This window comes from Cibotium barometz, chromosome 44, assembly GCF_041138505.1.
Source record: "Cibotium barometz isolate CiBa-2024 chromosome 44, ASM4113850v1, whole genome shotgun sequence".
Taxonomy (NCBI): Eukaryota; Viridiplantae; Streptophyta; class Polypodiopsida; order Cyatheales; family Cibotiaceae; genus Cibotium; species Cibotium barometz.
This window is the reverse complement of record NC_141089.1, coordinates 8,337,033-8,364,465: the sequence shown is the minus strand read 5'-3', so window position 1 is coordinate 8,364,465 and position 27,433 is coordinate 8,337,033.

Sequence of the window (27,433 nt, the reverse complement as noted above, 5' to 3'; positions counted from 1 at the left end):
TGTCAAAAGCACGATAAATCATGGACAACACTTTTGTTTCTTGGACATCAAGGAAAAAACCTACAATAGCTGTGAGCACTACAGAAGTCAAATATAGAGCTTTAGCATAAACAGCATGTGAAGTTGCATGGATGCAACAACTCTTAGCTTTAGAGATAACCTTTAAAGAGCCAGCACCTATATATAGTGATAGCATTAGTCCCATTCAGTTGGCAAAGAATCAAGTGTTTCAAGCTTGTATGAAACACACTGAGGTACATTATCACTTTATCAAAGAAAAAGTGCTACAAGGTCAAGTTAATCTAAGATTTGTGGACCGGAGAATAGATTGTAAATATTTTCAGCAAAGTATTGGCAAGAAAGAAGTTTGAATAGTTTTGATAACTACTTTAAGTTGAAGACATGAACATCACCTCAACTTGAGCTTGAGGGAGAGTGTTGAAAGTAGGCAAGTTCGAGTAGAAGATATTATGTAGAGCATGTGAACGAACTCTTAGGTTAATAGTTTTTTGTTGTTAATGGTATTTTGTAAAAAGCACACTATATATTTTGAGAAAAACAATTTTCTTTTGTAAGATTGTATATAAGGGCGTGAACCCAAACATAATAGACAAGTTAAAAATTTTGGCTTCAAAGGTCTCATCAAGTTATTAGTATCAATACATGGATTCAAGCATTACATTTATATCCAAAAATATGTAAATCATTATATTTTTGGCTTTAAGGGTCTCATCGAGTTATTAATCTCAATACATGGATTCAAGAATTATATTTATATCCAAACTATGTAAATCATTACAAGCTCAATGAGATGTTACATCTCTCTAGTCAAAAATCCAAGCAAGTCATTCTAGCAGCAACAGCAAGCTACATAAAATATGGCGATGTCTTCTCAAGAAATTACTTTTCTAACGTCCTTGGGATCACCCCGAAATTCTTTTATGAGATAATAACTCCTAATTTCAATTCTAAGTAGAATCTTTCACATACAAAAAGGGTCTTTGTAAGGTCATCTACTTAATTCTCTTATATGAATCTTACCTTGATGTTGAAAATCTTTAAGAGTCTTACGACGATCATTCTTTACTGCACACTTATGCACGGTCTTCTTGTCTTCTTAGGACTCTCAAAAATATCACAACCAATCCCAACTTTGATTTCTCTTTTGATCAAATTCAATTCTTCTTTTCAGTGAGCTAATAATTCTTCCATAAGCTTAAGGACTTTGTTTCTTTAATATGAGCACTTCTCGCTTTCTCTAATATGAGCACTTCTTGCTTTCTCTAGCTTTGGTCTTCGTCTTCTAATATAAGCACTTATCACTTTGTTTCTTTGGTATTAGTCTTCTAAGACTTTAGCCTATTAGTAAGGGGTAATTAATTTGCATATATTAATGCTCATAGTACTTTTATTTAACCATTTTTTCTAAAAAAAATGAGGGTATGGTTTTGCACTTATTAGGATAGATAATGTGCTTCTAATGCCCTCTATTTATGGATTAAATAGGACTTTCTCTCTCAAAAAATATATCGTCTTTGAAGAGATTCATCCAAATCTATCTCTAATCACCAAAAATTGATAATTATTATTTTGAATTTAATCCTAAGTTTTTTGACTAGCATTACCCTTGATTTATCTATGCATATCTAATGCATGCAGGCAAGGATTCTCTCTCTATAACACTTTTAGAATATTCTCGCTCCAGAGTTCTAACTAACTGTGTAAATTGCACCTTAGTTTTTCCTAGGAGATATTCTAAATTCCCAAACCTAATAATTTTAAATGCTTTCACTAAGTTTGGGTGATGCCCATCTCTCTACTATTTCTTATTTCTCTACACCGTTAATTTTCCTCTTCTCTCTCTACACATGGGGTATCTGTGATTTATAATTTATATTTAATATTCCTAATTAAATTTTACCTTCCACATATTAATCCAAAATTTATACTAAACTTGGATACACCTCATTTATGCATACTAGTGCACCTAGCTAATTTTCTTTCTCTAGGAATTATTTAACCTAAGGATGTTCATAAATTAATGAAATATTAATGTTTCCTAGGTCTTGAATTAACTTACCTTAATCCTTAGTTTAACTATATTACTATGCAATAAGAGAATTCCTTGAATTTAATAAGGTATCCACAAAGTTAGGCATAGATTTTATTTGCCTAAGGCTATAAGTTCAATTTTAGACCTTAGAGAACTCTATTCTTGGGGGTTATACATAAGTTGAGAATTCATTAACTTAATTTAATCTAAACTTAATATAGCATAGAATAGATAGTTAAAATACAAGAAAATGAAAGAAATTGCATTTTTCCAATAAAGGATCTATTTGTATCTTAATAATTAGCTTTTATGGGAGGTGCACTACCCTGTGTGTAGAAAATTGAAGCCTTATCCTTGACAAAATTCCACAAGTTTTCTTGATGATTCCAATGACTTGTACAATTTCCAATTATCACCCTTTTGAGCCTGATTAGTATACTTACTATCTAGATAATGCAATCATGTGACCAAACAATAAGTACATCACTAAAATTTATGCAAAAAGTACTCTCCTTCTTCAAGAGGAAAATTCAGGGATTTCTCATGGGAAAGAGAGCCTTTATATTGTTGAAAATGACGACTAACCACTCCACAAGCTCCGCTAGTAAACTTAAGGTTGATATCCCACAATATCCCATGCAGTGAGTTAACCTTAGACTTCATGCATCATATCATTTCCATGCATTTAATCACTTCCACATGCATCCACTAATACATCAAGTTAACTCCTACATTTATGCATGGTTGGATTTATCTATTAGTCTTCATGCTTATATTTATTTTACTCCCCAAAATTTACTCCTAAGGTTTTGCACTTTAATATTCAACCTTAGACTTTAAATTTCCAGCCATTCACCCTTAGGTCAATTAAAATGTGTACTTTTCTCTATTTACAATTTTTATCCCGACTAATGCTCACACACCCTAGCATATTTTATGAATTATTATTATTATTTAATTTTCCTAGAAATAATTCATTTATTTCTTCCAGATAATTTTCTTCTTTTCCCACTTTCTAATTCCAATGTGTGAAGGGTGTGCACATGTGCTCATGTGCACATGGGAAAGCCTCAAATAGTTAATGCACATGTGGCAACTTAGCGATTGATCTTAAATTTTATTTTTATAATTATTATTTTCTCAGACACACCGAGTTTCTCATTAAATGCAAACCTTCTTTAAAAATTCACATTCTTTCACTAGAAAGTGCACTTTAGAAAAATAATACCTCAATTACATTAGGATATGGAAAGAGAAATCTTACAAAGAAAAATGAGGCAAGATGAGGTCAAGTAACTAGACTCAAGGTGAGGCAATGCAATGCAAGACGCTTCATGGTGTAAACCATGGTGTTTTGAGACATGTCCACACAATAACTAGGAGACTAGTTGCATGTCCACACAATAACTAGGAGACTAGTTGCATGTTCACTAGCACAATTGCTGGCTACATGCCCACTACCTAGCCATAGTAAACCAACATGGACATGCACAACTAGTGAGCTAGTTGTCTAGCCACAAAGTGAGCTACACTATTCACGCCTCTAGCAATCACCCACAATAGATGGCATGCATGTTGGTACAAATTGATGATGATTAGGTTTCCATGTGTGGCATCACATCAATGTTCCAAAGACACACATGAGACTTAGTGCCTTATTGATAAGAGCATGTAGACTAAAGGTAGGGTGTAAGAACTCCCTTCACGAAGCTTGTGACAGTATGATTATATTTTCCTTGTATGGATCTCACATTCAAGAGCAAGTGTACTCTTATCTCCTTGATGGTGTGCCTCTTCATTGCCATGTTATTACACCTCTCCTACAACTAGCTCAATGGGGCCATCAAAATGGAGTTGTCAAGGTCTCCCACCACATTGTGCACATTGTAGTCTTTTATGTGGCTTGTTGCATTGTTTGCGCCACCTGTATAGGCAAGGGTGTTAATCGCGACTTCACCCTCTTAAATAGGCTCTCTATTCTTGGCCCTCATTGATGTGCTTGCCTTGCACATATGCATGTTGTTTAGTGCTTTGCAATAGAACATTTGCCATGTCTAATATGCATGCACCATAGAGGGAGATCCTTAACTTAAATCCTTCTCTCTATATCCAACTACTATATTTTAACTCAAATCCTTCTCTCTATATCCAACTACTATATTTTATCTCCAACATGTTCATAATTGACCTAGACGTCATGTCTATGGTGGAATATCCAATGATCTGAAGCTCTAGCCCTTCTAGTTTGCCACCCTGCCACCCTTGTTGTTTGATTGTCCAACTTCAAGTGAGCATGGCTCCCCTACTCATTGTGTTTGTCCCCTCCTTGCACACGACCTTGATGTACTCATGCACTTTTTGGTGAATTGAAATGACATTGTATGGCTGTAAATAAAGTGTACGTCATAGTTAGGATCTATAGAAAAACAATTTAAGGCCTCTGGATTTTAATTTTGCAAACTTTATTGTTGATTATCAAGGCCTTGTGTAATCCTAATACCACTCTTAGTCGATGCTAGTCTAGGGATCACATGAAGAAGTGTCTTTCAAGTGACTGTATTTTTCATGCAAGCCCTTACATGTATGTCTATAGCTCAACTATGCAACTAAATTAGTAAAGCTTGTTCAATGGGAGCATGTTTTTCCAAAAACTTCAAAAGGACATTTTTATTGACACACACACACACACACACACACACACACACACAAAGGCAGTTTGTTTCTTCTATCTTTGCAGAGCAGTGGTGGGCTGGCTGCTCGACAACATGAGAAGCCTGACTCGATGACCAACGTACAGTGCATCTCATTTAGTTTTGATAGAGGACATACATAGTACACAAGGGCCTTTTGTATTGACACCTGCCTTTAACTAAAATACTCATCGAGTATGTCCTTGATTAAAATGGATATACTGCATCATTTGGTCACACACTTGGAGCTGGAGTTCCAAGTATCTCCTTGAGTGAGATGAATCCAACAGGGTTCTTTGTTATTCACAATTTCAAGAGAAGTTGCATTAGAGGCAATACAGTCTAGCCTTGTTCATTCAAAAATCAAAGGATATTGAGTTGTTAGCACTTTAGATCTGTTGAAAAGGGCCTCTAGTGGTATATTTCATACTTTATCAAGCCCAACACTTACTTGGTGCAGGTTATATAGACCATCAGCATGGGCAGCAATGGATGTGACCAAGGCCATGGCTTGTCCTTGCATTCCTCAGATGTGACACAAGGACGAGTTGAACTTTTGGACCTTCCCATTGGAGAGGCAATCTGGGGAAGCTATTCACTGCCTGCTGTAGGTTGAAGAAGAAGGCTAATTGTGACTGCATCAATGCTCCAGAGTCATTCCTCTGCCTGTTATGGCTCACATGCTCATGCTTATCTTTCCGAACACTCACCTAGTAGCCCTGGTCATGTCACTGCATCCTAGAGCTTTGGAAGATGCATGTGGCAAGAAATTTGTTACTAAAAGAGTTCAACTATAGAGGCGTTTGATGCATCGTACCCTGAAAGAGACCAGAAGATGTAGCCGTATTGCACCTGCATTGAGGCCTTGGCTCCTATGAATTCAATGTATGCAGCACAGCCAAAGCAGCATAGGAGGGTAGCAGGATAGTAACATCATGGGCCCAAGAGCAATTGGATGTCTGCCCTCTAAATAAGGGCCCTTGAATAAAACTAGCCTATGATCCTCCCAGCTAAAAGGAGGTCATAATGATGTTGATACTACTTTCCCATGGTAGCTTCCCCGTCCTTACCATTGAGGATATACTCTTCAATAGCTGATGCCCACGTCACTAAATCTTCTTTGGACATAACATCATAAGCATCATCCAATCTGCCGCATTTAATATACATGTCTACAAGGGCATTTTGCATGGCATCATTGAACTGGAGACCAGATTGCATCATGTGGTCATGTATCCGCCTGCTAGATTCCAGGCATCCCGTGCTAGCACAGGCATTCAAAATGCATAGAAAGGTAACTTCGTTTGGCTGTACACCTTCCTGCTGCATCCTTTCGAAAAGTCGAAACGCCACATCATCATGTCCATGCTTGACATATCCAGAAATAATGGATGTCCAGGAGACTACATTTCGTACCGGCATACAGTCAAATACTTGATGGGCGAGATCTAAGCTTCCAAATTTTGCATACATGGCTACAAGCGCATTTCCCATGAAAATGTTAGGAGTAGTTCCAGTGTCAAGTATGTACTTATGAACATGCTCACCCTGCTCCAGGCTAGCACAAGCATTAAGTACATTCACATAGGTAATCTCATTGGGCTTCATGCCTCGCTTTACCATCTTCCAGAAGGCATTGAGTGCATCCTCACCACACCCATGTTTCACATAACTAGTTATCATAGCCGTCCATGCTGCTACATCGGGTCTTTTTATTTTCTTGAACACTCGTTGTGCTTCGTTTAAACTTCCACACTTTCCATACATGTCAACAAGGGCATTGTCAAGGAAAGTAGTGGATTCTAATCTAACTGCCATCAAGATGACATGGAGCTGCTTGCACAACTTCAGGTTCCCCATGGTGGCCAATGCGTTGATGATGCTCAAAAACGTCACTCTATTCCACTTCACACCATCCCAACACATGTGCCAAAAGAGTTTCAATGCCTCCTCAAAATGGCCAAACTTGGCATTTCCAGCAATGAATGCATTCCATGACACCACATCCCGTTCACGCATTTCTGCAAACACCCTATGTGCCTCCTCTAAGCTCCCGCATGTGGCATACATGTCTACGAGAGTGTTTGCAAGAAATATGTTTGTCATTTCTCCCATTGAAAGCATGCATGCATGAACATACCTTCCTTTTTCAAGTTTTCCTTCACTAGCACACGCACCAAGAACACACACAAAAGTCATGGCATCTTGCTCCATCCCCTCTTGCTGCATTTGCTGAAAGAGTCTTAAAGCCCGTTCAGCATGGCCATGCTTGGACTGTCCTGCAATCATTGCCGTCCACGTAATCACATCACGTTCCACCATGGTATCAAACACTTGCCATGTATCCTCCACACTGCCGGATTTGAAATGAAACTTGAGAAGGATGTTCCCTAGATGGGCATGAATTCGTATTCCACTTTCAATGATGTAGGTGTAGATTCGCTTGGCCAATTCCATGTTTTTTTGGACTGAACAAGCCTTGATCATGGTGAGAAACGTAACCTCATCTGGCTCTAGACCTTCCTCTACCATGTGCACATAGAGTTTGAAGGCTTCCTCAGCAAATCCCTGCTTGAGGTAAACCTCAATGAGGGCCTTCCATGAGAAAACATCATGTATCTGTATGTGTTTTAAGACATGATGAGCATCTGGAGTGTGGGCATAGACTCTGAGAAGCAAGGTGTCCAGGGCCAGAGTGGGTTTAAGGCCACATTTGATGATGTGGGCATGGACTTGATGGCCCTCTGGGATGGCCTTCATGTCAATGCAGCTTTGAAGGAGCGAGACACATGCATGAGTGAGGGCAAGGGCACCTTTTCGATTGTTTCTGCTGATGGCATTGAGGAGGGGCAGGGCCTCTGTGAACCTCCCCTGCTTGCACAAGCTCTTCAAATCTGCCACGCTCATTGCAGCACAACAGCACTGCATCCCCTTTTTGCGAAACCCATAGCCACCATAGGCTACAGCAGGGGTGTTGTACGAGCAGACCCATCAATTCTATGGCCGTACAAGGACAGCGAAACTCATACGATCTCAAGAGAGAGCAGCTAAAAGATCTATGTTTGCATCAAAGGCTTACCTGTATGGAGTCTTACTTCGCCCTACATTAAATTCTCACCCGTCTATTTCAATCTAACCTAGTGGCTCTAAAATAGTTTAGTATCCTCCTATCGTATATTAATTTTGAGGGTGCATATATATATTCACTCTTATACATTACTAATTTTTTTGAGGGTGCTTGAATTTAATTTTTGGTAGAAAACCTTAGGCACACTAAGGTATCTTAGTGCTAACCTTAGTGTAAAGTAAATTCAAATATTTAATTATTAACACTAGTACGTTGTAAATTTTTTTAAATACTAAGAATTTAGAAAATAAACTAAGAATTAAGAAAAATTACAACATATTGAAAATTAACGGTCTAGAAGACATTGTTCCAGCTAGGAGAGACGCGTGCATAATAGTGATGGCATCACAAGGAGAAAAATTATAGCATTCGATAAATCAAATTATAGCATATTCTGTAAATAAAAAATTACAAAAATTATGGCCTCCCCAACCTCCTCCTCCACCTCTCTATTATTTGTGCACTGCTCAATCGATTACTAGCATAATCAGACGATGAAAAGTTGGCCAAGGAGATGCGTCTACAGTTGTTTTGTTGAGAGAGCTTGGATGGTCCGATTGTAAAGGAAGGAAGGAAACACGAGAATTCTCATTTTTTTGCATTGACATGCGCCTGCACTCTCCTCCTCCGCCTTCTGTATGGCCTCTTCGAAGATGCTTTCTCCTCCTCTGCCTTCTGCGTGGCTTCTTCGAGGATGCTATGTGCCCCCTCTCGCCCTCCTTTGTCCATCTCTCAAGATGGCTGCCACTTGCACGCTCGTACCAGGATCAGATCATGGAAGCCACTAACCATAATCCCACACGGCCAGAGAGTAATAGCGAGGGGGATTCCTTATGAGGACTTCCCTACGTACGCAAAGAGAAATAGCGGGGGGCTTCCTTGTGAGGACAAAGCGTGCAGCGACTCCTTTATCATACCCGATAAGGCATCGATGGCCACGTTCTCACTGTGCAAGTGGTTTCCATGCAATGCAACGCGTGTGGATTTGCCATGATCTTCGAACCCTCCAAAATTTTCCAAAGTTCGGTTACCCTAGAAAAATTTCCAAAGCTCGGTTTTCCCAAGGTAAAACTAAGACTTTTCATGAGGGAAGGGACATACCTCACGCATATCAAGCACCTCACAAAGCATAATGTGATTGCACAAAACATTCTCCTAAGCATGCCAAAAGCACACATGCATGAGGTGACCACATGCATGGCACTCACACATGAAAGCACATGCACTACTGAAGCACAAAATGGCACTTAAGGAAGAATCATAAAAGCATGAAGCACAAGCATTAAGTGGGAACAAGAAGAATATGGTCCTCATCAAAGAAGTTATCCAAAATCTAAGAGTGCCATAAAGAGCAAAGACCAAGAGCCAAGATGCATCGAACAATGCGAAGAAGAAGAAAGACATGACATCGACACGAAGCATCAAATCAACAACAAGGGCTCTTCATCAATGAAAATTAAGAAGATCTCAAGCAAGAGGCAGCAATGAGCAAGCAAACAAAAGAGCTACTAACTATTACCCTAACCCAATCAATTCATATTCTATAAGCCACCAAATGAGTAGGTAAGTCTATATGTTTGAAAGCATGCTTTACCACCTAAGAGTAGCGTGAGAGCACCTAGGGGAAATGATGCAAATGTAAACATTCCTTGACCACTTGAGAGTACCTAATCAAGCTCCATGTCTAAGTGCAAATGTCAATCCACCTACCACCTACATGTCTAAGTCCAAATGTCAATCCACCTAGGGGAAATGATGCAAATGTAAACATTCCTTGACCACTTGAGAGTACCTAATCAAGCTCCATGTCTAAGTCCAAATGTCAATCCACCTACCACCTACCACCTACATTAAGGGGGGGGGGAGGGGTGAAGTATTTGTAAACCTCACATCTAACCACATTGCAGTAGCCTAAGAAAATGACATAACCAAGCATCTAATCCCACTGATTTCTCCTTGATTCACTCCACCTCTTTTGCTTGATTCTCTCCACCTCTTTTGCTTGATTCTCTCCACCTCTTCCTAGAATATCTCCACACCTCCTAAATCTCCTCATGCTACCCTTTTTTCTCTCCCAGTAGATACCTCTCACCTTTTCACAGGTTATTTCACATTTACAGATTCTCTTTTACAGACTCTTGCGCCAAGGGCTTGTTCCTGCACACACCCTATTCACTTGTATATTTCAACACCTTCCCTCCTCTCCTCTATGTGTCCAAGGCTACTACAAGTGCCCATGACCTTGACTAAAGTGCTCACACATACATCTACCACATGGCCTACATCATCGGTGGCTCAGAGTTGGTTTTACTCTATCGGGGAAGGTTACATTGGGTTGTGGGGTTTCTCTCTCTCTCTCTCTCTCTCTCTCTCTCTCTCTCTCTCTCTCTCTCACAGAAAAGATGATTTGACTCCTCAATGAAGTTTGCTGATGTCATTCCTTCTCCATCCCACTAGGTTTGCAGTAGCAATCTCTTGCCACCATGTGTCCTGGCTTTCCACAGTTGAAGGTCCTTCCTCCTACTGTGCCTCTTCCTCGTCCTCATCCTCAAGAGAATCATCCTCAGGTGAAGAATGCTTTTTCTTCTCCTACTGTTGAGTCCAGCCATTTCTTCTTTTTGCCTCTGGTCTCTTACTCTAGTAGAGCTCCTTCTATCTCGTGTAGCTTCAATTCAGGTACATTCGTTAGTGTTGCTACAATGTTTTCATATTCACCTTTTGTCCACACTCTTCAGAAGCACTGCTAGTGCCTCATCATCTTCTACCTTTTTGCCAATAGCTGCCAGTTGTTACTTAATGCTTTTATATCTGTTCAAGTGTGTGATTAAAGGTTCACTTTCCTTCATATACAATTTGTAGAAGTGCATTAACAAGTTTATCTTTGAATTTTTAGCTTGTGTGCCAAATAATTTATTGAGTTCATCCCATGCATCTTTTGCCCACTGTATCCTTGTGATGTGATGAATGATTTCATCATTTAAATTGAGTGCGATAAGTCCCAATGCTTTTTCATTCCTGATATTCCACTCATTTTTCCCTCTCGCCTTTGGGCATTCATCTCTTCCCTCAACTAGCCCCCACAGACTTCTATTCATGAGCAGATACATGGTTTTTGTCTGCCATGTGTAAAACTGCTCCCCATTAAATTTGGCTATCTCTTGTGCCATACTCATGATGATGTAAAGGGGGTCTCACCTCTTGGTCCAATTTCAAGATTCCAGGGTAGTGTCTATCCTTTTACAACTCAATCTGGTGTTTAGGTGATGATTACAATAGATTTATCAACATAAAATCACCAGAAATTACATTAAACCAAGGGTAACAAATCTGTACGGAATGGTTGGAGTATCAAACCATCTCTAAATTTCAATCTGAAGTTATAGGGATCTGTATCAGATACCCAATGGTTAATTTGAACCCTCAATTGCACCAAAATATAGTGATTAGTATTGAGTAATCACTGATTAGCAAATTAATCCTCTGTTTTGTGTGCATAAAATAGAGTATGTGGGGAGTCCAGATCTAAGGCCTTAGAGTTCAAATGAGCTCAAATCCTTTCAAGGCCATCAATAGCAGTTAGTCTAGTAGAGGATTAAGCCAAGAAACACAAGATTTGACCAAACATTGAATGCTTAATCTCTGTTTTACGTCACCTGCAGATTTGATGAAGAGCTTGGATCTCACTATAGACTTGATCAAATCAAAATCTGTCTTCACCAGCTTGTAGAGCACCCTTGAAAACTCCTAGGGCCAAGAGGAATTAGAGCCATTACATCTATGGAAGACAAGATCTTGATTTTTTGCAGAAAAAGAAGGGCTAGAAAAATCACGATTTTCTCCTGTTGCGCGGCAGTTTGATGAAATTCTGAATGGGCTGGAGCCCAATGAGTATGGCTAGCTATGGCTGAAAGCTTTTGAGCTAATGTTGAGCCTAGATGGAGAGGGAGCTTCTCCACCAGTTGGGGATGCAGAGGTTAGTTGAAAATAGACTTAAAATGGATTAACTCCTAATCATGATTAGTAGAGTAATTAGCAAGGTAATTAGGCTCAAAAAATAGATGAATCCTAAGCTTGGCTATGATACCATGTTAATTTTGTAGCAATGTGATGAGCTATAGTGGATCAAATGCTAGAATCAACATCATTAACAAAGAGATTAGATGATAATTAAGACGTGATTAGTGAGCAATTAATTGATAGCTTAATGTAGGCATGGATAATAAAAAACCAACAAATTCTCATTAGGCAAATGCCTCAATTTATAGAGTTTACATCCAAGCATCTAATCCCACTGATTTCTCCTTGATTCACACCACCTCTTTTGCTTGATTCTCTCCACCTCTTCCCAGAATATCTCCACACCTCCTAAATCTCCTCATGCTACCCTTTATTCTCTCCCAGTAGATACTTCTCACCTTTTCACAAGTTCTTTCACATTTACATATTCTCTTTTATAGCCTCTTGCCAACACACACCCTATTCACTTGTATATTTCAACACAACACCCTATTCACTTGTATATTTCAACACAACAAAGGGTTGGTCTTTACATCAAATGGATGTAAAGAATGTATTTTTGCATGATGATTTGCAAGAAGAAGTTTACATGATGTAGCTTCCAAGTTATATGAGAGTGATACACATCTAGATTTTGTGTGCAGGTTATGTAAAGCCTTGTATGGCTTGAAGCAGGCTCCTAGAACATGGTTAAACAAGATCGAGGAGTATCTTATTACTTTTGGATTTTAGATATCCAATCAAGATTTTTCACTTTATGTGAAAAAGACAGAGGCCAACCTTGAGCTGTGTTATTGGACTTGTGAGTCAATTTATGTAGGCCCATAGGAAGCCACACTTGGATGTGGCTAAATAGATTCTCAGATACATAAAGTCCACTGTTGATTGTGGATTTTTTAATGAGGTTGGCAGAAAGATAGAGCTACATGGATATACAAATGGTGATTGGGTTGGTAGTGTCTCAAATAGAAGATCTACTAGTGGCTTTATGTTTTCTTTTGGGAGTTTTTCTATGAGTTGGATAGCAATAAACACATTGCCCTGTCGAGTACAGAAAGTAGAGTACAAGGGCATTACTATGGCAGCTTGTAAGGTAGCTTAGCTTTAGAAGCTACTTGATGATATGGGTGAGCTTGTAAATAGGGTCATTGACATTTATTATGGCAACATGAGTAGCATACATATGGCCAATAGCCTACTCTATCATACTAGGACGAAGTGTATTGAGATGCATTATCATTTTATAGGGGAGAAGGTTCTAGCAAGTGATGTGAATTTAGTATATGTTAGCACAGAGGATCAAGTGATGTGAATTTAGTATATGTCAGCATAGAGGATCAAGTGATTAATACCTTCACGAAGGCATTAGATATGATTGAGAAGCTCCACAAGTTTAGGAGCTTACTTAGAGTGCAATGTGTGGAGTTGAGCTTGAGGGAGATTGTTGATATATCAAGCTCAACTAGTGCCAGACATTGATGACAGCTTTTGCACTTATACCACTGGTTGGGTTGGTGATATTATTTAAAGATGTAGGGGAGAAGAGAGCTTGAGCTCTTGCAAGCACACACACACTCACAAAACTGTAAAAGAGAACACACAAGGTGAGAGGCTGAAAATCTTCTTCTTCTTCACACAACACTCAACACACCATATACAAAGATAAGAGTACACACCATATGAAAAGGTACTCAACCAAATACATACTAGGGTTCTCTATAGTGTGAACCCAACTAAATGAGCTGGCGCTATGACTGTCACACAGCCTGTCATCCCACTGGTCACATATCACCCATGATCTCACCAACCATGCCAGTGGTGTAAGTGTGGGGCCTATCCCCCAGGCGGGCATTAGTGTCCACCGCCTCATCACTAGATGAGCTCGATATCTCAACACTCCCCCCTCGAGCTCAACTCCATCTCATGTACACCAAGCGAAGCCCTGAATCTGCGGAGCTTCTCTGTACGCAATGCTTTGGTGAAGATGTCAGCTACCTGATCCTGTGTGCTGACATAAACAAGGTCAACGTCTCCTGCCAAAACCTTGTCTCTTACAAAATGGTAGTGGACCTCTATAAGCTTCATGCGAGCATGAAAAATTGGATTCTTGGCCAACTGTATACTGCTAATGTTGTCACAGAAAATAACAACTTGTCTATCCATTGATAGACCCAAATCTGCAAGTAGCTTTCTCAACCAAGCTACCTCACATGCTGTCATAGCAGCACCTCTATACTCGGCCTCTGTAGTACTAGATAGAGCAACCATAGGTTGCTTCTTGTTGCTGCTCCAAGTCACAGCAGCACTCCCCAAAGAAAACATGAAGCCACTAGTAGATCTTCTATCTGAGATACTACCAGCCCGCAATCAGCATCTGTGTACCCATGTACACATATCTCTGTCCCAGTTTCATAAAATAGTCCACAAAGTAGACCTCACATTCCTCAGTATGTGTCTCAATGCATCCAAATGCAGCTTTTGAGGAACCTGCATAAACTGACTCACCAACCCAACAACATAGCTCAAATCTGGCCTGGTGCTCATCATGTAGATCAAGCTTCCTACTATGCGCCTATACATAGTAGGATCCTCCAAAATCTCTCCTGAATCTGCACTCAACTTGTCATTCTGATCCAATGGCACTGAGATAGGCTTACAGCCTATTATACTATACTTGGACAACATGTCCAAGCCATACTGTCTCTATAGTAATCCAATACCATGTGGTGACCTAATCACCTCAATGCCCAAGAAATATCTGAGCTCCCCCAGATCCTTCATCTCAAACATCTATCCAAGCAAGATCTTTACATCAAAGATCTCTGTATCATGGTCCCCTGTAATGATCAGGTCATCTACATAGATGACAACAAGCACAACCCCTCTATCACACTGTGTCTCACATACAGCGCGAGAAATCTGCATTGGCTACATGAAAGCCAATAGTGACAAGATATTCAGAAATCTTGTCAGTCTTGGTGCTTATTTTAAGCCATACAAGGCTTTCTTCAACCTACAAGCATGCTCGGGGTGACTCACATCCTCATAACTAGGTGGCTGCAACATACACACCTCTTCCTGCAAACCCCCATGCAAGAATGCATTCTTTACATCCATCTGATGTAAAGACCATTGCTTTGACGCAGCCACTGCTATTACAACTCTCACTGTTGCCATCTTGGCAACTGGGCTGAAAGTTTCCTCATAATCGGTCGATGCCATATGTCTGCGCATATCCTTTAGCTACCAATCTAGCCTTGTACTTGCTTATGCTTCCATCAGTGTTATGTTTTACTTTGTACACCCACTTGCATCCAACGGCTTTCTTGCTTTCAGGCAATTGCACTAAATCCCAAGTCTCATTTCCATATAGTGCATCAATCTCCTCATCCATAGCTTTCTCCTAACACACATTTCCAATAGCCTCATCAATGCATGTGGGCTCTACAACCTGCACAACTTTTGCCATGTATGCATAGTGATGTGTCACATAACCATCATAGGTAAACCTCTGCACAGGATTCTTCACTCTCCCAGATCTTTGCAGCTTTACATTCATGGCTTCCATAGCCTTCTTTACACCAGGTGTTCTCATAGCTGGTATCCCAAGATCCTCATCAAGGCTCATCTTTGAGCCACTAGACTCTCCAACATGAGAATGCCCTGCAGAAATGTCAGGCATACTGAGGGGCTCAACCACTTTCTCTTTGCCTTTATGTGATGTACTAATCACATTTGTAGGACTAGTATTATGACGCAGCCTGCCACTCCATAGTCTATCAACTGAACCACTAGATGAGGACTCTCCTAGTCCACTCAAAGTGCAACCACATTTCCACTCACATGAGCCCTAACAACAGCTTCTTTTTCAGTAGCATACGAGCTGCTCACCTCAAGTCACGTGTAGCAAGGTTATAACACCTGTATCCCTTTTGCTCAAGGAAATACCCAATAAGCACACATTTTTCAGCATTTGGATCTAGCTTAGTTCTCAGCTCATCTGACACATGCACATATGCAATGCATCCAAAGACTTTCAGATGAGACAAATCAGGTTTTCTGCCAGTAAACCTCTCCTTTGGAGTTACATCATGTATGGCTGCAGTTGGAGTCCTGTTCATGATGTAAACTATTGTAAAAATAGCCTCAACCCAATAGCTATGCGGCATATTCTTCTCTCCCATCAATGCTCATGCAATTTCAGCAATGTGCCTATTTTTCCACTCAACTCCATTTTGTTGCTGCGGAGTGTATCTGCATGTAAGCTGTCTCCGAATATCATTATTCTTCAAAAATTCAGAGAACTCATTGGAGAAGTACTCTCCCCCTCCATCTGACCTTAGGCACTTTACATATTTCCCTGGTTGCTTTTCAACCATAACTCTGAAATTCTGAAAATGAGTGAACACCTCACTCACCCTTCTTCTTCATGAAGTATACCCACACTTTCCTTGTGTGGTCATCAATAAATGTCACATAATACCTGCAGCCTCCCATAGACATGGTCTTCGTAGGACCCCATACATCTGAATGCACAACATCTAGTGCATTTCTGCTCACATTTCTGTCACGTGAAAATACATGCTTTGTTTGCTTTCCAAATTGGCATGCTTCACATATTTTCTGCATACCTTCAACTTTAAACTTTGGTAGCCCTGTCACAATTCCTTTAGTCTGCATGGACTTCATTCTCTACACATTCACATGTTCAATTCTTTTATGCCAAATGTCTGTTTCTGCAACAATTCCTGAACCATTTGCAAACATCGCAGCACTCACTTTAGGCATGTTTACATTTAATGTAAACATTCTGCCCACTCTGTTGCCTTTTGCAACCAACCTGCACTTGTCTTTAAAGTCTTCAACATAACAACCATCAGGATTAAACCAAACCTGCAAACCCTGCTCAATCATCTGGCCAATTGAAACCAGATTCTTTGTTATGTTCAGAACATGAAGTACATCTGCAAGGTACTTCACTTTGCCATCCTGCATAGACAATGGCACCTCTCCAACATGGGCAATTGGATGAGCAGTGTCATCCCCTATTTCCACAAAACCTGGTCTTTCAAGGTTTTTCATCTCCTTGAACCACTCCCCCCATGACTTGTCATGTGGTTAGAAGCACCTGAATCAACGTACCATACATCATCTTTATGTGCTGCTTCAACATTTTCAGACATGGCATTAATGACATGCTGCATAACAAACAACCTTTCATTATCCTCATTGTTTCTGCTCGAGGATACATAGTTGTTTTACTGCAATTTCCCATTTTGCATGTCAACCTGCTTCGTATAACAATCTGCCTGCACATGTCCATGCTTACCGCACAATAAAAGCATCCACGTGTATCATTATAGTACCTTTGCCAATTTCCACGACCTCTTTGACTCCCCCTATCTCTCAATTGGCCTCTTCCACCTGCGTGTTGTTGTTATTGTGAATTCTAGGACTATTGTTGTTGTTGCTGCTGGCCATAATTCTGGGATTGTTGTTGTTGCTGTTGCTGGCCATAATTCTGATTACCTGTTCGGCCACCTCCTTGGCCGCATAATTCTGATTACCTGTTCGGCCACCTCCATGGCCTCCTCTACCTCGTCCTCTTCCTGAACTTGTGTAGAAGGCCTATTGCTCTGAACTATTTTTGTTTTGTATAATCAACATAAACACCAAATCTGTGAAATTGGGAATGTTTTCCCGAGTCTGAATAGATGTCTTGAACGCCTTGTATTGTGGCCCGAGACCACGTAGACAGACTTCCACCTTATCATCATCATCATCTACTGAAACGCCAATATAGATGCAAGGGATTCCACAATACCCTTGATCTTCAATGCATATTCATTCACAGACATACTCTTTTTCTCCAGAGTATGAAGTTCATTCTTTGCCTCCTTGGGGGACTTGGCATCCTGTATGTGCCCAATCATGGTGTCCTGTATAGTGATAGAGAGCCAATACATAACTTTTTTGGCTCCTTGGTTCTAATCCTTGAACTCTTTCACATCTGCAGCAGCAGTTGGATTGAGCCCAATCATGGTGTCCTGTATGTGCCCAATCATGGTGTCCTGTATACTGATAGAGAGCCAATACATAACTTTTTTGGCTCCTTGGTTAACTTTTTTGGCTCCTTGGTTCCAATCCTTGAACTCTTTCACATCTGCAACAGTTGGATTGATCTCCGGTATCTCCGGTGCCTCTTCGTGCTCTATGTAGTCCCACAATAACCCTTTCCAATCAGGAAATTTGTCAACCTGGACCTCCAAGCATGGAAGTTGTTCTGATCAAGCTTCTTAGCAACAATCTAGTTTATGCCATCATTTGACATCTTGCCAGACACATAAATTTACCACAAACAACACTCTGGTTTTGTCCTGCTGTAATTTCTGGCGGTACTGTACTACACTCAAATGTCACAACCAGTGACCTCAATGTGCATACATACACCCAATGGCAACTGTTGACCTCCTTGCAGCACACACAATGTCTGCATAACCAATCTGTCTTCCAGCAGTTCTTAAAACAGAGTTTTGCACAAAATCGATGACTTACCCGTAGTGCTCGAAATCGCCTACTTTCTTAAAAATAGAGGTCCTAACGCGCCCGAAACGTGTTTTCAGCCCGAAAAATATTATTCGGTAGGATGGTATAGTTGCCCTATAGCTTTACTCCCACGAAGAAAGCTCCTCAATCAGAGATCATTTGCCGGTGCCTCCCGTAGAGCTCTCGACAAGGGTGTAGTCTCGCCAACACAAATAGCGAAGAGTAGATGAAGCTCTTACCCTCGTACCGCTTCATGTGCTACTCTTGCTTGCACCTCAACCCTTAGCATGAACCAGGTTGATACCATGAAAAGATGCAGGGGAGAAGAGAGCTTGAGCTCTTGCAAGCACACACACACTCACAAAACCCTAAAAGAGAACACACAAGGTGAGAGGCTAAAAATCTTCTTCTTCTTCACACAACACTCAACACACCATATACAAAGATAAGAGTACACACCATATGAAAAGGAACTCAACCAAATACATACTAGGGTTCTCTATAGTGTGAACCCAACTAAATGAGGTGGCGCTATAACTATGCCAGTCTCTAGAATAATTGTCACACAGCCTAGCATCCCACTGGCCACATATCACCCATGATCTCAACAACTATGCCAGTGGTGTAAGTGTGGGGCCTATCCCCCAGGCGGGTCATCAGTGTCCATCGCCTCACTAGATGAGCTCGATATTATCTCAACAATTATGGGTGATATGTCTTGCCAGTGGTTTACAGGCAACGACTTTGGTGTACTAGAGTTATGGCATAGTTATAGTGCTAGCTTTTGTAGTGGAGTTCACACTATGGAATGACCTTTGAATGTTATAGTAGGAGAGTACTTTCAATTATAGTGTGTACTCTTTATCTCTTTATGTTATGGTTGTAGAGAAGAGTTGTGACATAGTTATGGCACCAACTCATGTAGTCGAGTTCACACTATGAAACGATCTTTATATGTTATAGTAGGAGAATATGTTCTCTTATAGTGTGTACTCTTTATCTCTTTATGTTATGGTTGTAGAGAAGAGAAGACAATAGAAGAAAATTCAGCCATCCATCTCCCTTGTGTGCTTGTCTACTCTTATGCATGTGTGTGTTCTCTTGCAAGGAGCTCAAGCTCATCCTCTCCCCCACATTTTTCTCAGATACATTGTTTGGGGTGGCATAGTCAATGAACTCAAAAATCAGCCTACTCTCATTAAGTTTATTGAGCTAAAATTGAAGTCACTCTAATTCATCTCAACTATATAAAGAGCATTACTCAATTAGCAAGGATCAAGAAAACCATAGAAGAGGATGTCATCATTACAATGCCCTCAAAGAGCTTGCCTCAAGAAGAGTTTGGTAAGATACTTATTCAATTTGTTGAGCTAAAATTGAAGTCACTCTGAATCGGGGTTACCCTTCATCCTGAGCTAAAGTGTGGATGCAAAAAACTAGTATGAATCTGTTAAAGCTGTGAGAACACAAGCTGTGAGAACAGTAGACACTACTGAACTATTCACATAGGCCTCATCAAATATATATATATATATATATATATACATACATATATATGTACATATATATAATTATTGTTCTTGATTTTAATTTCAAGTTACCTTCTTGCCTACCTATAGTTGTAATGAGCTTTACTTTTTTGAATAAAAAAATTAATATGTGATGAGGATACTAAATTTTTGATGCCATCGAGGGATAAAATTTTAAATTTAATATACGCTAGGAGGATACTAAACTATTTTAGAGCCAATAAGCACCCTCAACATTTTTCTAGAAGGTATATGTAGCTTAGCCACTGTTGGAATTAGGGTTAGGGTTGCAACAATGCACACACACAAGACTGAGAAGCTTGAGAGCACACAAACTCACTAGATTAGAAAATGTGTGCCAGATACAAAAGATAAGTACACACCCCAAAATGAGTAGATAAGAGGGTGTACATACGCACGGGAGAAAAAACCCCCTAGTGAGGGAAAAAGAACCCCAGTGGTCCTAAGTATGTTCACACACATCACTACCATATAATGCTCTAAATCCCCCCTAGAGTGATGATATGTGAACATGTACAAGGTATGACTGATCAATCCTGAAAAGGCAGTAAGTCCAAAGCTTTACAAAAAGCTTCAAACTTTTTATAAGGAAGAGCCTTCGTGAATAAATATACCATGTTGTCATGTGTAGGCACATAGACCAAGCTGACCTCTTCTATAGAGAGTCTTTCCCTGACATAGTGGTAATGAACCTCAATGTGCTTAGTGCAAGCATGAAACACTAGGTTCCTCACAACTGCTAATGTGCTATGGTTGTCAATGAAAATTGTAGTGTTAGACGATTGTCCAACACCCAAATCAGCTACTATAAGGCATCTGAGCCACACACACTCAACTATAGTTGTAAAAGCTACCCTGTACTCAGCTTCACAGTTGGAAGTGGCCATTGTAGGTTGCTTCTTACTAAGCCATGATATACATGAATCACCAAGGCGAAAGCAAAATCCACTAGTGAACACTCGTGTGTCATAACATCCAGCCCAATCTGAATCACTGAAAGCATAATCCAAAATATTGAGTGCCTTGTAAATAGCGAAAAACTCACTTAACAGCGTGCCAATGCTTTGTACCTGGGCTATGCATAAATTTGCTCAACTATGAGACCACATATTGTATATCTAGCCTCGTGTTGTACACATAAAGAAGGGATCCAATAGCCTACTGATACAAACTAGCATCAAAAGAGTCTCCTGCAACTTGAAGACTAAGTCGAGTACCTATCTCCATAGGTGTAGCCACACAGGTTTACAATATTCAAGAATAAACCTCTTCAATAGCCTATGTATATATTTAAACTGCAACATAACAATGCCATCATTGTGCTGCATAAACTGAATCCCCAAATAGTAATGCAAGGGCCCCAAATTTGACATCTCAAATGATGACTATTAGCCTTAAAGGCTGAAATTTGATCTATATCAGGTCCTGTGAGTAGCATGTGATCAACGTATAGAACGATGACTAAAAATGTGTCCTTACTCCTCTTCACATAGAGGGTACTCTCTGTTGGACTGTTGCAAAAATCATTTGCAACCAAGTATGCATGAATCTTCTCATACCATGCTCTAGGAGCCTGCTTAAGGCCATAAAGAGCCTTTTTCAACTTGTATACTTTAGACTCTTCTCCTTTCACAGCAAAACTAGGAGGCTGCAATACACACCTCCTCATGTATAACACCATTCAACTTGTATACTTTAGACTCTTCTCCTTTCATAGCAAAACTAGGAGGCTGCAATACACACCTCCTCATGTATAACACCATTCAAGAATGCAGTCTTAATATCCAACTCATCTACATTCCATCCATGATGTGCTGCTGCTAAAGCAATGAGACACCTAATGGTAGTCATGCGAGATGTGGCTGCAAAGGTCTCATCATAATCAATGCCCTTTTGTTGGGGCATACCCCTTTGCAACAAGTTTGGCCTTGTAGTGATCAATGCTACCATTTGTTTTGCGTTTTAACTTATAAACCCACTTAGTAACCAATGGTCTTCTTGCCATGAGGTAGATCTATTGCAATTAGATTTAAGTGTTGATGTGTGTTATAGACTAACCACCCATGACTAATTATCCATTGATCCGTGCTACAACCTCGTAGTTGGCTGGTGTAGTAGGGATATCATCTAGTACAAACAAGTCAATTTTGTCGCGTCGATTGTTGTCTAAGATGTCTGACTTTTACAACACCCAACACCAACTATGTAGGTTTAGCACAATGGGATGCAGGGGATAAAATAATATATCACTAGGGTCTGTTAGTACTAAATCCCCCTAAAGAATACCCATTATTATAGTTGGGTCTACATCTCGTTATGTATTTTTCTTAATTGGTGTTAAATCACCTAAGTTGAGGACTTCAGATAAGTTAATTTTGTATTGAAGTAATGAGAGAAGGGTTAGTGTAGATAAAAACAAAGTTAGAGTTTGAGGAGGGGCCCGAGGAGTCAACGGCAGCAGCGAACCTATCTTCGCGGCTCATTCAATTAGTAGTCTCAATTTGTCCAGCGGCTCTTGTCTTGCACTTCTTTATCTTACAGCAAGTTGGCTCTCCAATTCCTGTATTCTTGAGTCTTTGTATGACAGAAGAGCTGATATTTCCATTTCTCAAACCATTCTAGCCACATCTAGTTCTCAAACCTGCGTGTGGTAGCTTCCTGTGCTCTTCGCGCTGATGCTTCCACGCTGATGCTTCCAAACCTTGAGCCTTTTCAATCCTCTGAAGCCTTTCTGTTGCCAACCCTTCGTAGTCCTTAAGTTGCTAGGTGATTTGTTTCATTTCCCGTTTGTGGCTTTTAAACATCTATTCCATCTCCATCGACTTGGCCTTGAGCATCTCATTTAATGTTTTAACTTTTTTTGCATGCGCTTTGTTTGCTTATTCCCTTTCAGCCTAAAGATGAAGTACCTTTTGGCCATCAGATGTGAGGGCTTCATTGATTGTAGCTGTGGTCTTTGCGAATTCCTCTTCCTTTTTGTTAGCCTCTTTAAGCTATTCAGCATGTTGTTGTGCTTTGTTTGCCTATTCCCAGCCTAACGATGAAGTACCTTTTGGTCAGCAAATGCGAGGGCTTCATTGATTGTAGCTGTGGTCTTTGTGAATTCCTCTTCCTTTTTGTTAGCCTCTTGAAGCTATTTAGCACATTGTTTTTTTGTGTGTGCAACTTCTTTTTGAAGTTGTTCCCTGGCTTGCTCCACTTACGCCTTTAGTTTTGTATTCTCCTTAATCCTCTGCACAATTGTGAAAAGATGCAGGGGGGAAGAGAGCTTGAGCTCTCTTCCCCCACTTACGCCTTTAGTTCTGTATTCTCCTTAATCCTCTGCACAATTGTGAAAAGATGCAGGGGGGAAGAGAGCTTGAGCTCTTGCAAGCACACACACACACTCACAAAACCCTAATAGAGAACACACAAGGTGAGAGGCTGAAAATCTTCTTCTTCTCTACTCAACACTCAACACACCATATACAAGAATAAGAGTACACACAATATGAAAGGTACTCAACCAATACATACACGGGTTCTCTATAGTGTGAACCCGACTAAATGAGCTGGCGCTATAACTATGCCAGTCTCTAGAATGGCTGTCACACAGCCTGTCATCCCACTGGCCGCATATCTCCCATGATCTCACCAACCATGCCAGTGGTGTAAGTGTGGGGCCTATCCCCCAGGCGGGTCATCAGTGGCCACCGCCTCACTAGACGAGCTCGATATCGCAACACTCCCCCTCGAGCTCAACTCCATCTCATGTACACCAAGCGAAGCCCTGAATCTGCGGAGCTTCTCTGTACCCAATGCTTTGGTGAAGATGTCAGCTACCTGATCCTCTGTGCTGACATAAACAAGGTCAAGGTCTCCTGCCAAGACCTTCTCTCTGACGAAGTGGTAGTGGACCTCTATGTGCTTTGTACGAGCATGAAAGACTGGGTTCCTGGCCAACTGTATACTACTAATGTTGTCACAGAAAATGACAACTTGTCTATCCACTGATAGACCCAAATCTGCAAGTAGCTTTCTCAACCAAGCTACCTCACATGCTGCCATAGCAGCTCCTCTGTACTCGGCCTCTGTACTCGATAGAGCAACCGTAGGCTGCTTCTTGCTGCTCCAAGTCACAGTAGCACTCCCCAAAGAAAACATGAAGCCACTGGTAGATCTTCTATCTGAGATACTACCAGCCCAATCAGCATCTGTGTACCCATGTACACATATCTCTGTCCCAGTCTCATAGAATAGTCCACAATGCAAAGTAGACTTCACATACCTCAGTATGCGTCTCACTGCATCCAAATGCGGTTTCCGTGGAACCTGCATAAACTGACTCACCAACCCAACAGCATAGCTCAAATCTAGTCTGGTGATCGTTATGTAGATCAAACTTCCTACTATGCGTCTGTACATAGTAGGATCCTCCAAGATCTCTCCTGAATCTGCACTCAACTTGCCATTTTGATCCAATGGCACAGAAATAGGCTTACAGCCTGTCATACCATACTTGGACAACATGTCCAAGCCATACTGTCTCTGCAGTAATCCAATGCCATGTGGTGACCTAATCACCTCAATGCCCAAGAAATATCTGAGCTCCCCCAGATCATTCATCTCAAACTTCTGTTTAAGAAAGATCTTCACATCAAGGATCTCTGCATCATGGTCCCCCGTAATGATCAAGTCATGTACATAGATGACAACAAGCACAACTCCTCTATCACCATGTCTCACATACAATGAGAAATCTGCATTGGCTACATGAAAGCCAATAGTGACAAGATATTCAGAAATCTTGTCAGACCATGTTCTTGGTGCTTGCTTTAAGCCATACAAGGCTTTCTTCAACCTGCAAACATGCTCAGGGTGACCCACATCCTCATAACCACCCAGGTGGCTGCAACATATACACCTCTTCTTGCAAATCCCCATGCAAGAATGCATTCTTTACATCCATCTGATGTAAAGACCATTGCTTTGACGCAGCCATTGCTATCACAACTCTCACTGTTGCCATCTTGGCAACTGGGCTGAAAGTTTCCTCATAATCAATCCCATATGTCTGCGCATATCCTTTGGCTACCAATCTAGCCTTGTACCTGTTTATGCTTCCATCACTGTTATGTTTAACTTTGTACACCCACTTGCATCCAATGGCTTTCTTGCCTTCAGGCAATTGCACTAAATCCCAAGTCTCATTTCCATATAGTGCATCCATCTCCTCATCCATAGCTTTCTCCCAACACACATTTCCAACAGCCTCATCAATGCATGTGGGCTCAACAACCTGCACAACCTTTGCCATATATGCATAGTGATGTGCCACATAACCATCATAGGTAAATCTCTGCACAGGATTTCTCACTCTCCCAGATCTTCGCAGCTTCTCATTCATGGCTTCCATAGCCTTCTTTACACCAGGTGTTCTCATAGCTGGGATCCCAAGCTCCTCATCAAGGCTCATATCTGAGCCACTAGACTCTCCATCAACATGAGAATGCCCTGCAGAAATGTCAGGCATACCAAGGGGCTCAACCACTTTCTCTTTTCCTTTACGTGATGTACTAATCACATTTGCAGGACTGGTATTATGACGTAGCCTGCCACTCCATGGTCTATCAACAGACCCACTAGATGAGGACTCTCCTGGTCCACTCAAAGACTGTGATTGCTGACCTGCATTCTGTGCAACCACACTTCCACTCACATCAGCCCCAACAGCTTCTTTTTCAGCAGCATACCAGCTGCTCATCTCATCAAAGACAACATCCCTGCTTACCCTCAACTCACGTGTAGCAGGGTTATAACATCTGTATCCCTTTTGCTCAAGGGAATATCCAATAAACACACATTTTTCGACTTTTGGATCCAGCTTAGTTCTCAGCTCATCTGGCACATGCACATATGCAATGCATTCAAAAACTTTCAGATGAGACAAATCTGGTTTTCTGCCAGTAAACCTCTCCTCTGGAGTTACATCATGTATGGCTGCAGTTGGAGTCCTGTTCATGATGTATACTGCTGTAGAAACAGTCTCAGCCCAATAGCAATGCGGCATATTCTTCTCTTCCATCAATGCTTGCGCAATCTCAGCAATGTGCCTGTTTTTCCGCTCAGCAACTCCATTTTGCTGCGGAGTGTATCTGCATGTGAACTGTCTCCGAATACCATTCTTCTTAAAAAATTCAGACAACTCATTGGAGAAGTACTCTCCCCCTCCATCTGACCTTAGGCACTTCACATATTTCCCTGTTTGCTTTTCAACCAAAACTCTGAAATTCTGAAAGTGAGTGAACACCTCACTCTTTTCCTTCATGAAATATACCCACACTTTCCTTGTGTGGTCATCAATGAAAGTCACATAGTACCTACAGCCTCCCATAGATATGGTCTTCGTAGGACCCCATACATCTGAATGCACAACATCTAGTGCATTTCTGCTCACATATCTGTTACGTGGAAACACATGCTTTGTTTGCTTCCCAAATTGGCATGCTTCACATATTTTCTGCATACCTTCCACTTTAAATTTTGGCAGCCCTGTCACAATTCCTTTTGTCTGCATAGACTTCAATCTCTGCACATTTACATGTTCAATTCTTTTATGCCATATGTCTGTGTCTACAACAACTCCTGAACCATTTGCAAACATCACAGCACTCATTTCAGGCATGTCTACATCCAATGTAGACATTCTGCCCACTCTATTGCCTTTTGCAACCAACCTGCACTTGTCTTTAAAATCTTCAACATAACATCCATCAGGGTTAAACCGAACCTGCAACCCCTGCTCAATCATCTAGCCAACTGAAACCAGATTCTTTGTTATGTTCGGTACATGAAGTACATCTGCAAGTACTTCACTTTGCCATCCTGCATAGACAATGGTACATCTCCAACGTGGGCAATTGGATGAGCCGTGTCATCCCCTGTTTCCACAAAACCTGGTCTTTTCGGGTTTTTCATCTCCTTGAACCACTCCCCATGACTTGTCATGTGGTTCGAAGTGCCTGAATCCACATACCATACATTATCTTTTTGTGCTGCATCAACATTTTTAGACATGGCATTCACGACATGCTGCATAATAAACAACCTTTCATTATCCTCATTATTTCTGCTTGAGGATGCATAGTTGTTTTGCTGCACTTTCCCATTTTGCATGTCAGCCTGCTTCTTATAACATTCTGCCTGCACATGTCCAGGCTTACCACAATAATAGCATTCACGTGCATCATTATATTGCCTTTGCCAATTTCCATGGCCTCTTTGACTCCCCCTGCCTCTGAATTTGCCTCTTCCACCTGCGTGTTGTTGTTGTTGTTGATTCTGGGACTGTTGTTGTTGCTGCTGCTGCTGGCCGTAATTCTGATTACCTGTACGGCCACCTCCTTGACCGCGTCCATGGCCTCCTCTACCTCGTCCTCTTCTTGAACTCGTGTAGAAGGCCTGTTGCTCT